This window comes from Protopterus annectens, chromosome 6.part0 (assembly GCF_019279795.1).
Source record: "Protopterus annectens isolate FY-2018-M chromosome 6.part0, PAN1.0, whole genome shotgun sequence".
NCBI classification, from domain to species: Eukaryota; Metazoa; Chordata; order Ceratodontiformes; family Protopteridae; genus Protopterus; species Protopterus annectens.
The window spans coordinates 154,355,718-154,369,535 of NC_056737.1; the positions used below are offsets into that span (position 1 = coordinate 154,355,718).

Here is a 13,818-nt window from a genome sequence, read left to right on the forward strand (position 1 = left end):
ACAATGACAGAGTCATATTTGTACTTGTTCTGGAGTGCTTGTGTTATGTGGCGGATCCCGGCTCCCGACAGGTATCTAACTGTAACCTTCTCCTTGTCCAGCCTAGTAAGTGGGACATCAGTGTGCCTGACTATAGAGTCACCTATCACTAGTGTGTTGGGTATGTTATTTTGCCTTAAGGGCTGTGATTGCATGGCACACTGATTATGTGAAGTATGTGTTTCATGGTTGGTGATGAGTTGTGGAGGTTGCTTGGATGTCTGCTTTGGAGGTCTCTGTTACTTTTGCAGATTTTTATTTAGAGCCTCCGAGTATGTTTTCGTGTATTTATGTGTGTTATTTGCCTGTGTTGGTTTGTTAGGTCTATGTGAGACTGGTGGTGTGTTGCAAGTATTACCCTTCTCCTCTTGACAGTCAGTTACAGTCTGGGGTTGAGAGAGCGCTTTGCCCCCAGTCTTGCTGTATAATTGCATCTCTCACATATATTAGTGTTTGGTGGTAGGAGGAGAGAGTTGTCTATGTACATGAGGCAGTTGTAACATTGCCTCAAAATGCCCAGATTCACCAGTTGGACTGGAGAGTACACCAGAAACTGCCCTTTGGACATGCCTGAATAGGTAGAGTGAGCTGTTTTTTTGATTGACTGGTAGGAACGAATAGAGAGCCTTGTCCTTCTGGACAGTATAAGGGGGGCTAGTGCTAGGGGTATTTAGTGCTTGTTATGAGTTTTAAGTAAGTGCTGGGCTGTAAAATGAATGCTGTGAGTGCTAAAGTTGAAGGTTTGTCTAATTCCAAGGGCAAAACTGAAGAGTAGACTTTGTGGAGTCGGGAATAGTTTAACCCTTGCTAACTGGCACTGCCCGGCACGCAAAACAGCGCAAATGCGGTTTTTATATCAGAAAGATTAAAGAGCAAGAAATTAGCCCAAAATGGCCAATAAAGCTACAGTTTCTGGGCAGAAACCACTCCTCCAGGGGTAGGTAGGCTGTTCAGAGCTCCCCACTCTCACATATGAACAAAGAAACTTCATTTTTACCCAAGTAAGGTATTGCCAAACACAGTAGCTTAAACACAGTCCAGGTATCAGTAGTTATCTGAAACTGGACTTTTCTAGCTTAGTAAGGTGGGAAAATAGCAAGATTTTTTTGTTTTTTTGTTTTTTTTTCAAGAACACAGTATAAACAAATGCAAAAACACTTTTATAGTGCAGTAATGGCTGTCACACTTGAGTGGGAAGCCAGTAACTGTTAAAAATACAATTTTACAACAAACAACGAATTTTAAAGTGCAGGCACAAATAAATGCAATTTCAATATAAAATGAACATTCTGAGAAGCAATAAATGCCAGAAAACAAGTGTTTCGGTGGAAATAGCAATAAGCAACAAGAAAAACCAAAAAATGGTACTTAAACACTCCAAAGTCTCTCCTTTTGTCTCTCTGGCATTGCAGGTCTCTGCAGGACACCTGGGCAGGATCTGCTGAGCTTATACAAACAAGTTGGCAAAAATTGGGGTACAGGCTGCCCCTATGGCTACCCTTGTTGACTGCTTATAGTACTGGCCCTCAAAAAAAATGTAATTATTACACAATACTATCTCCATAAGTGATGACAGTTTGTTAATCTCATCCTGCTCATACAAACCCGTCTTTAATAATTGCATTTCCAACCAGTTGAGCGCTATTTCATGTGGAAATACAGAAAATACATTGCAAACATCAATGGTCACCAGTGTCATGTTATTACTAACCCTTACTCCATTCATTTTCTCCAAAAAATGCCAAGAATCCCTACATATATATTCATATATACCCAAACCTTTTCTCAACCTTTGGTCCAAAAACTTGCTCACAAAACAAGTTTTTGCCCTTTTTCCATCGACTATAGGCCTAAATGCTGGATTATTTAGGCCTTTGTGCAGTTTCGGTATACCGAATAGTTTTGGGACCATGGGATACCCATTTTTTAAATACTTATATTCATTTTCATTGATTTGCCAATCAAGCACCATATTCTCCAAAGCCAAATCAATATTCCTGTTCATCATATTTACTTCATTTAATGAGCTTTCCTCATATGTACCATCCATTAAGAGCATGTTCATGGCATTAGAATAATCAATCGCATCCATTATAGCCAAAACATTACCCTTATCTGGCTTCATAACCCTAATCATTTTGTCATACACAATATCAGTCAAAAAAACATTTTCTTGCTTAGTTAAATTATATTCAACATTCACTTTTTTATGCCCCAACACCCTTCTAATTTCCATTTCACATACCTTGTCATAAACTGCAATACAATTATTGGCTGAAGGGTTAAAAATGCTTGGCTTTCTTAAAGTTGCCTGTTCACACATTAATTCACCATCAAGCCATGCTTTACAATTTAATTTGCACACAAATAGTTTTAAATCTATGAGCGTCTATGCTAAATCACCCCTTCTACTTGGTACAAATGTCATACCTTTAGAAAGTAAATTACCATGCTCCATCGTCAAGGTTTACCTGAATAATTGTAGATTTTAAAATCACCAGCACTATTAATAATTTCAACAGGTACAAGCATTTTCTTGTCTATTAGATCCAATAAAATGTTTAAATCTTCACTATCATTAAAAATCTCATTTTCTTCACTTTGCAAGTTGCCATTAATGCAATTATTCACCTCCTGACAAAATTTGGCATTCATGTGAATAGACCACTGTCCAAAAACATCACCCATAACATTCATGTTTACCCCAGAGATACCAGTACTTAAATTACCAAGCCTAAGTAACGCTTGGGCAATCAGCTGTTCCAATAAAAGTTCTTCCCCTTCTGGTTCTTTGTTCTCTGTTTTTTTGGTCTTGCACCCTGCCAATAATAATCCCTTTGTACTTCCCCCGAAATGCACCTGCTGATGTTCCCTTTCCTTAATACGCTCAGAGCTTCGCAAATCTCCACCATTTTGCTTTTACCATCCTGTTTCCTGTTCGGTAAATCTTCTTGGGCTTGATGTCATCACCTGTCAATTTTGCTCCTCCTCATTGATTCCTGATTTATCTTTACCATGGCGGCCAGCTGAAAAGGGATATACAAGGCCTTTCTGGTACTCATTAATGTCTCTTTTAATTCTGTTGCATTTTCTTAAAAAAATGTCATTGCACAAATTCTCAACTTTGCTATACACGTTTGATAAATTTGTTTGAAAATGCTCGAATAGTAAATCATTTCTAATGCACTTCTCATTATCCTCCAAGGTCTTGGACAGACCTTCTATTGCATGGGTGTTATATTTTATTATTATTTTCATTACATCCATGCCCGAACGATCAAACAACTGGTGCAATTCAGTCAACATGTCAGCGTCATACTCAGCTCCATTCGGATATCGCCAAATTCGCAGGCCCCTTGGAACCTGCTGACGGTCAATGTTTCTTTCTAAATATGAGTTTTCAAGCTGGAGTTTTTTGAATTTTACAAGATCATTTTCATACTTAGCAAGCCGGTCAGCCAAAGAAAAAGTTTGTTGTCCCGCAGCACCTGTACTCATATTATCACAAAAATTAAAACCATTAATTTTCCAATGCACTGGGCTACTATCAATAAGAGTATGTGCTGCATTTCTATTCCCATTTTCACCATTATTTTGTTGCATTACATCCTGTTCCTGTGAGCCTCGAGAAGCTTGGGTCAATGGTAACCCCAAGCTACCAAAAACATTAAAAGTCTGTTTATCTACAAGAGATTTAATCTGGGTGGTATGAAGAGCCAGCTGCTGGTTGATTTGCTGTAATAACTGCATAACATCACTATTGTCACTGGATCCTTCCATGGTTCGCAGAGTATGGAACACCATACCAAGTAACTGACAAGAACAATACAAAAATCCTACTCCACAGCCACTGTAGGTATCCAGACACTTTATTTGCTTCACAAAATACAAGTTGAGCACTTTCTTCCCAGAATCGGGTCTTCCTCAGAACATTTGAAAAACCAAACAGCATGCTCTTAAATACCCATGAACAACTACCCCACCCATTTCAATTAAACAATTAACATGATGAACATAATACTTAAAGCAATCTACTCAAAAAACACACATACAACAAATTCATATAGAAAAAACTATATATGAAATAAGATAAAATAATATGAAAAAATTAAATTTTTGTGATAATATGAGTACAGGTGCTGGGGGATAACAAACTCTTTCTTTGGCTGACCGGCTTGCTAAGTATGAAAATGATCTTGTAAAATTCAAAAAACTCCAGCTTGAAAACTCATATTTAGAAAGAAACATTGACCTTCAGCAGGTTCCACTTGGCCTGCGTATTTGGCGATATCCTAATGGAGCTGAGTATGATGCTGACATGTTGACTGAATTGCACCAGTTGTTTGATCGTTCGGGCATGGATGTAATGAAAATAATAATAAAATATAACACCCGTGCAATAGAAGGTCTGTCCAAGACCTTGGAGGATAATGAGAAGTGCATTAGAAATTATTTACTATTCGAGCATTTTCAAACAAATTTATCAAACGTGTATAGCAAAGTTGAGAATTTGTGCAATGACATTTTTTTAAGAAAGTACAACAAAATTAAAAGAGACATTAATGAGTACCAGAAAGGCCTTCCCTTTTATGCTTGGCGCCATGGTAATGATAAACCAGGAATCAACGAGGAGGAGCAAAATCCACTGGTGATGACTTCAAGCCAAAGAAGATTTACCGAAATGGAAACAGGATGGTAAAAGCAAAATGGTGGAGATTTGCGACACTCTGAGCGTATTAAAGAAAGGGAACATCAGCAGGCGCATTTTTTGGGGGAAGTTCAAAGGGATTATTATTGGCAGGGTGTAAGACCAAAAAAAACAGAGAACGAAGAACAAGAAGGGGAAGAACTTTTATCGGAACAGCTGATCGCCCAAGCGTTAATTGAGCTTGATAATGTGTGTACTGGTATCTCTGGGGTAGACATGAATGTTATGGGTGATGTTTTTGGACAGTGGTCTATTCACACCGATGCTGAATTTTGTCAGGAGGTGAATAATTGCATTAATGGCAACTTGCAAAGTGAAGAAAATGAGGTTTTTAATGACAGTGAAGATTTAGACATTTAATGGATCTAATGGACAAGAAAATGCTTGCACCTGTTGAAATTATTAATAGTTCTGGTGATTTTAAAATCTACAATTATTCAGGTAAAACCTTGACGATGGAGCATGCTAATTTACTTTCTAAAGGTATGACATTTGTGCCAAGTAGAAGGGGCAATTTAGCACAGACATTCATAGATTTAAAAATATTTGTGCGCAAATTAAATTGTAAAGCTTGGTTTAATAGTGAATTAATGTGTGAACAGGCAACATTAAGAAAGCCAAGCATTTTTAACCCTCCAGCCAATAATTGTATTGCAGTTTATGACAAGGTATGTGAAATGGAAATTAGAAGGGTGTTGGGGCATAAAAAAGTGAATGTTGAATATAATTTAACTAAGCAAGAAAACATTTTTTTGACTGATATTGTGGACGACAAAACAATTATGGTTATAAAGCCCGATAAGGGTAATGGTTTGGCTATAACGGATGAGTTTGATTATTCTAATGCCATGAACATGCTCTTACTCGAGTACATATGAGGAAAGCTCATTAAATTAAGTAAATATTATGAACAGGAATATTGATTTGGCTTTGAAGAATATGGTGCTTGATTGGCAAATCAATGAAAATAAATATAAGTATTTAAAAAATGGGTATCCCATGGTCCCAAAAATATTCGATATACCGAAACTGCATAAAGGCCTAAATAATCCAGCATTCAGGCTTATAGTCGATGGAAAAAGGGCAAAAACTTGCTTTGTGAGATGTTTTTGGACCAAAGGTTGAGAAAAGGTTTGGGTATATATGAATATATACGTAGGGATTCTTGGCATTTTTTGGTTAGTAATGACATGACACTGGTGACCATTGATGTTTGCAATTTATTTTCTGTAATTCCACATGAAATAGAGCTCAACTGGTTGGAAATGCAATTATTAAAGACAGGGCTGTATGAGCAGGATGAGATTAACAAACTGTCATCACTTATGGAGATCGTGTTGTGTAATAATTACATTTTTTTTGAGGGCCGGTACTATAAACAGCCAACAAGGGTAGCCATGGGGGCAGCCTGCACACCAATTTTTGCCAACTATGTGCTGGCATATTGCTAGCAGGAATACATATTCAAGAGTCCCTTTGCTGAATTTATTAAGGTTTTTACCCGTTTTTTTGGATGATATATTCTTAACTTGTAAAGGTCCCTTGGAGGGTTTAATTGACTTTTTTGAGTATATTAATACAGCAACCCATTTTTTGAGATTCACATATACTTATAGTAGAGAGTGTATAACATACTTGGATGTGAATTTGAAGGTGGACTGTGTGGACAAGAAGCTTACTTAAGAAATTTATCGGAAACCAACTTTTTCTAATGCTTACTTAGATTTCTCAAGCTGGCATCCCTTATCCCAAAAAAGTCTATTGTTAAGGGACAAATGGTGAGGGCTGCCCGCATGGTAAGTGAAGATGTAACATTTGAAGGTGAAGTGGAGTTTATTGCCCAATTATTTGAGAAGAGAGAGTACCACACTAATATGATAAAAAAGATTGCTAAGGAGGTGAAGACTAAAAGGTTTTGTGGGGTATACAAGCCTATTTTAAAATGAGGTGGAATTGGTGCAGTTCTTGGCTCAGGTGAACCATATTAGATAGAAATACAAAGGTCAATGGACCACTTAGTTTCATTACAGCATTTAATCTGGATGGGGAGGAAATAGTGGAAATTATTAGATGAAATTGGGGAATTTTGGCTTGTGATGATAGTCTTATTGGTAAAATTGGTTTGAAACCTAGAGTAGTTTTTAGGAAAGATAGATCATTTAAGAATATGCTGGAAGCAAATTGTAATAATAATAAAAAGAAGAAACAAATTGGTTTGGCCCCCTTTAGGACTAATGGAAATTATAAATGTGGAATGGTTACTTGTAAAAACCTACTGGAAACCAAGGATACCTTTGAGTTGAATAATAGGGCATTATATATCGCTGGCCATTTTAATTGCAACAGCATGAATGTGGTCTATATGGGTAAGTGCCAAATGTGTTCCACATTCTATGTTGATAAGACATGCAGGAAATTTAAGGATAGGATGAGGGAGCATCTTTTTATATAAGAAATTGGAAAATTACAAATGCTTTAAGCAGACATATACAAGATTTCAATGAACACACTTTTAAATTCTTAGTGCTCCAGCAAATTGTCATGGATAGTCAAGGGGCAATTTTGGATGTGCATTTGAATTTATGTGAACTGAGGTGGCAACTGAGATTAAACGCCACCCAGTTCCCAGGAATCAATGAGAATATTAATATTATGTGTATTTTGAAGTTAAAAACCATTTTAGGTTAATTAAGTATAACATCTTTTGTATACATATATATATTTGTTATATTTTTATATTCTGATATCTAAAGCCATGATAAAATATATTGTTTTGATGTTTTGGTTTTAGTTATTAGAATCATGGTGTAGGAATGTTTTGTATGAAAATGTTGTTTTATTAACTTTTTGGATTTAATTTTACAAAATTTATTATGCATATAAAAATTTGTGCAAGCAATTTTACATAAATATTACTATATAAATATATATTATTTCTATTGAAATTATAAGGGTATATATTTATTGCAATTTAGTATTCACGAGGGCCATTAATGCTGGTTTTTAGTCCCCTGGAAGGAGAGAAAGATCATATATAAAAAATTATATTTTATTTTATTATTTTTTCATATTATTTTACCTTACTTCATATATAATTTTTTCTATATGAATTTGTTGTATATGTGTTTTTTGACTCGATTGCTTTAAGTATTATGTTCATCATGTTAATTGTTTAATTGAAATGGGTGGGGTGGTTGTTCATGGGTATTTAAGAGCATGCTGTTTGGTTTTTCAAATGTTCTGAGGAAGACCCGATTGTGGGAAGAAAGTGCTCAACTTGTATTTTGTGAAGCAAATAAAGTATCTGGATACCTACAGTGGCTGTGGAGTAGGATTTTTGTATCATTCACTCTACAACTGCTTGCCTATTAAACTCCTTAAGCTTAATGTCAGGAAGACTGAAGTACTGCTCATGCCCAGTAATCCAGGAATTCAACTGTCTTAATGGACTGTTATTTTAATTCACCAAAAGATGAAGTTGCAGCAATTTAATCAGAACAAAATACCTGGGTTTGTCCCTTGATCTAGCATTATCCTTCAAACCATACATTTTGACAACTCTTTTGACCAGAACTCTAATCCATCAAAGAAAATATTTAAGACTGAATACTGGCATCTTGTTTCTCTCCAAGGAAAAAGGGTGGTACATGGACATCCAGTAGATGACAATAAGGAGCACCATAAGTCCTGAGGGTGAAAAGTTATCCTGCTCTTCTTAAATTTCCAAGCAGACATTGAGAGTATTTGCTCAAAAATTTGACAGCAGCTCAGACATTGCTAACAAATACCCAGTTACCCAGTAATTTAACTAAGAATGTTAGAATTATTCTCCCCAGAAATGTCTTAATCTCCAGATTGGAATATACCTTTCTGCTGACTGTGCTCCATACAGCTGTTAATGCCATCTGTAGATTCCTTCATCTGGCACCTAGGGATGAGCTTCACTGTTTCACTCTCAATAGGGCAAAGTGGCTTAAAGTAACTGCTTGCCAAATTTATCTTCTTTTGTTTGCCTTGACCTTTACACTTCTCTATATAAGATACTTCCCATGCATTCCACTCAGACTAGCCATACTGTCCTCCCCTATAATCTTAAGATTGCTGGAAACATGAACTTTTGGAAATACAAGAGGAAAAGGAACACTGGTTAACTAAGGGCATGATAAGTGAGAGAAGTCCATAATATTTTGAAGAAAGGAATAACATTTCCTGCTTCTGTTGATACCTCAGGGACTTTACAGATATGACCCTTTTAATTAAGGACCTTTGGGGAATTTCAAATTGTGTGATATATGTATTGAGCAAAAGTCTGAAGGGTGCCTTGTAGTCAATAAATGGCATGATCAATGCTGAGTATAAGGGCATCATTACCTCTTTAGAGTTTGAAGACATTTCTTTTGCAAATAACTGTGATAAATAAAAGGATTTTCTGACAACCATTGTTACATGATGGTTAAAAGAAAGGGAGCCTAAGTTCCCAGTTCTCTGTCTACATTTCAGTATTGTAGTGGTGTTCATCTATGTTATATGGTGAAGGAGGGGTTGTCTACTAAAAGTGACAATACTACACTTTTTTAACATCTAGTCTGAACCTATTTTTAGTACACCAACACTTTTCTGGGTAGAGTTCATGCTGGAAGTTTGGAGTGTGACATAACAACAACCCCTAGTTTACAGACATCTGCAAACTTTGTTAGTTTTTTGGAGATCTGAGAAATTAAAGCCAAAAAAAAGAGGTCCATGACCAAATCCTAATGGGCATTCCTGGTCACTTTTATACATTCTGATGAGCTGCCCACAGCTCACACAGTGTAGGTTCTGAATTTCAGGCAGTTTGTTATCCAACAACTAATTTGTGGATGACACCAGCATGGGGGAATATACATCCTACAAAATTCTTGTACAAAATGATGCCCACTCTTTAGTCATGGGCTCTGTGTTAAAAAAAAGAAGGAGGATGAAAATATTTAGAGACTTTCAGAAATGAAGCAAGGACATTCGGTTTCATACTTGCAACCTTATATTTGTGCTCCTTCTATATCTGAAATAATTTACATCTAAATGCTATCAACAGAACTATAAAAGTATTTTTAGATGAGTTATCATATCTTTAAGCAAGTTAAGCACAGATCCATATTACATGTATTAGTTTAGACAGGTATACAACGTATTGTAGTTTCACTGTCCCTTAATGTTTCTGAGAGATGTTTGGAAATAGTGTACTCAGGTGAGTACAAGGAGAATGCTGGGCTAGATGCCAAGTACTGGACGCTCTCCCGGGTGCATATTACCAAATATGAATGCTCCTGTTTGGGCATGCAGATATTTTCCCTTCAACATCACAACTTGCATTGTCTCTATAGTGTGTAGTAAAATTATATAATTCTTGCCCATGTGTTTCTGTTATTGTTTTTTTTTTATTATATTAATATTTCTTGACCTTTAAGTTTCACTAAAACTATACTTCTAAATTCAAAAGTTTCAGGTAAATCTGAGCATATGATACAAAACAAATATAGAGTCTATTTTATGTTTAAATGATACAATAACAGAGGTGTTTCTTTTAATTATTTGTATCTAATCAAGACTATTTTGACAACTCCATCTGTCTGATGCAAACACGTCATATTTTACAAAATGTATCTGTCATCATGGGGAATCTTTCTGAGGGTCTGTTTCTGCTATTACCGTTATCAAATATTACCCTTTCATGTTTTCTACTTTGAGCTGCTTCCAGAACATTAGCACATTGACTGACACAGCTAAGGAGATAGGGAGTAGAAATATTGGATCCTTCAGCACTGGAGATAGTTTATGAAGGAAGCATTCAATTGTACTGCCCTCCAGACATACTTGAACTAGACCTCAGTGTATGCATGCATTCCTGCATGTATGTATGTGTGTGTATAGGAGCATTCATTACAATCAGGTATAGATATGTACATAAACGTTGAAGCTGCTGTCTCTTACTTGGTGTCCCATGCAGTGAATAAAACTTAAGACTGTCCACCCAGGGGAACAGGGTTACTATTGCATGCTTTTAACCCACCCCTTCTTGAGCAGTAGTCCTGTGCAGAGGAGGTCATTTATCTAACCCATATTTAATGAATCCCACAGACATCTGACACCAGCAGAACAGCAACAAGATTTCTAGGTGGAGTCCATGTGCAGTTTCTTCTCAAAAAATATTCATTCATTTGTCCCCAGAAAATGTTGTTAGTATGTATATAGATAAATTCAAGGAAAATGGAAATGATCTTTTACCTGAACCAGTTTACTAATATTGTTTGTTTGCCTTTATGCCCTAATGATCACTCAAAGTAATATTTTATTCATTTCTGCATAGTTATGTAGCACAATAGTTTCAGTGCATTTACTGATATAATATTAAAGAACCTAGAAAAGGAGTGGCAGCTATATAGCTGTTCCATTACCATTGGTTCTTTGAAGTTCCCTGGCATGATAAATGGCTTTGGAAGAGAGATCCAGCTGATGTGTAGATATGTAGACACAGACACATATGCAAATACACACAGACACTCACACACACATATACACACATGTGCACACATGCACACAAAAAAGCACCCACAGACACACACACACACACACACACACACACACACACACATGCACACATGCTCAATGATTAGTGCATGTGCTAAGAGGCTTTTCTCTGCTATCCTTTCAGTAGTCATCATTGCTGGCCTAGGCATTATGTTAGAACAAACACCGCCCTTATTCATTCTCCATGCACATACACATACATGCACAGATAGACACACACACACACACACACACACACACACACACACACACACACACACACACACACACACACACACAAACATGTGCGCACACACACACGCAAACACATGCACAGAGACACGCACATGCACACATACACACACACAGACACACACACACAAACACACACACATGCACACAAACACCCAGAGACACACACACACACACACACACACACACACACACACACACACACACACACACACACACACACACACACGCACACGCACACACATACATACACACACGTACATGCGCACATATACACAAATTAACACACACAGAGACACACACATGCACACAAACACACACGTGGCCATATGCACACACACACACATGCACATGCACACACACGTGTGCACCCACACAAATAAACACACAGAGAGACACACACATGCACACACACAAATACAAGCTCACACACACATATACATACATACTTGCGCACTTGTACATAAATAAACATACACAGAGACATGCACGTGCACAACACCCACACACACACACACACAGATGCACACATGCACACACACACACACACACACACATGTACGTGCACATATGTACACAAAAACACACACACACAGACACACACAAATAAACACACATAGGCATACACAAAAACACACAGAAGAAGGGGCAGAGCACACAGGATAGTTATCAATTAGTTTACCTCTACAAAGGGGGCAGCATATGTACATTAAAGTATTGAACACTACTCAACTGTCATGCAGTGAATATTTCATATCTTCTCATAATGACTCATTCTACTAATAAGCTTCAATTCATCTCAAGGTCTGACCTTATTCAGCTTTCATTATTGGCACCTGAGTCAATGTTTCATTTGGGTATTAAAAAGTAAAACTTAGCAGGCATTGAGAAGTGCAGAGAGAAGGTGATGATATAATTGATAACTAGAAGATGAAGACAAATGCAGGAAAAAGCAGTCTGGAGCAGATAGGAATAAAATATAGGAAAAGTGCCAAAGGAGTAGCTAAAGGGACCTTCTCCAATATGTATATGTAAAATAGCAGAAAAATGAGGCATTTATTACAAGATTAAGATTAGAAAGTGTAATTGGATATAAACACCATTAGTAAGGTGCATTAATAATGTTCACATACATTTTTGCCCTTAAAAAATAGAATATTGGAATGATGACAGCTGTATGTGAAGCAGAAATGCATCTGAGTTTGAGAAAGAGTTTGCAAGTATGAAGACAGGTGAATATTTGTGGTCAGGCAATGTGCAGCCAAGGCTGGTATAGAAGCACAATCTCAGAATGACTGCATGTTGTTTTCATGATAGTTACAGCTCTTAGGCTTCCCTATAAATAACCAAGAAGGCCAGGATCATTATATTTTTGTATGTTTTGCTGCATTTTACTGAGTGTAAGATCAAGTCACTTGAATGTTTTTCCCTATTATGGGGAAACCCAAAAAGACAGCACATTGTTTACAAAATAAATATCAGTAAAACTGATATTACACTATTAGAAATATAAAGTGACATGGGCTACTGTCCTCCGTTCTTGTGCAGAAGGACAAAGCACTTCCTTCAACCCAGACTACCCATGTTTAAGTAGCGGGCATGGAATCTGGGGGGAGGGGTGAGTATTTGGAGGATGACAGTTTGCCCATGCTGGCGGGTCCCAGTAGGAGCTCTGGGTGTTGCATTCTGTGGAGTCCATGCCAGAGGGACATGCTGCATCTGTGTAGCAGTGTAGCTCAGGGGTCAGTCCTGTGGGGATGCTTGTGTGCTGTTCCTCCTCCATAAATTAGCAGCTTAGTGCCCTTCATAGTTGACATGAGGGGGTTAAGAGGCACCCCAAAGTCCCAAAGGCTTGGGAGGAATCCCGATGTTTGCACACATTACTGCCATAATCCATTCTTGTTTCATTGGGAACACAAAGGCTCACAAAGTAGTTGCTAGGATTCAACTTTATGTACTAAGAATGTAGTGTAACATTTGGGAGGGGGAGTCATTCTGTTTTCGTTGATGAGATGGTAAACCAAGGTCTTATCTACCTGAGTTGATGGTAGCATAAATAGGCATCAAAAATCTTATACAACGTGATAAAAATATTTGGAAAAAATTCCTTATGCCCTTTCAAATTGCATATGCACAGTTCAAAAAGTCACTTGTAATTCCTTGAACGTATGCCATCATCCTAACGAGTCTGGCTTGGTCATCGGAAAGTAAATAGATGATACAAAGAAAATGCTTATTTAGCAGTGACTGTCAGTGTCTTTTATTCAGAAAAT

At 37.1% G+C, this 13,818-nt stretch overlaps 1 protein-coding gene across 3 annotated transcripts in view; it reads left to right on the forward strand.

The window, feature by feature from the left end:
- Nucleotides 1-13,818, forward strand: part of NPAS3 (neuronal PAS domain protein 3) — a 2,415,438-nt gene that overhangs the window by 1,619,719 nt on the left and 781,901 nt on the right. The window lies entirely within an intron of this gene.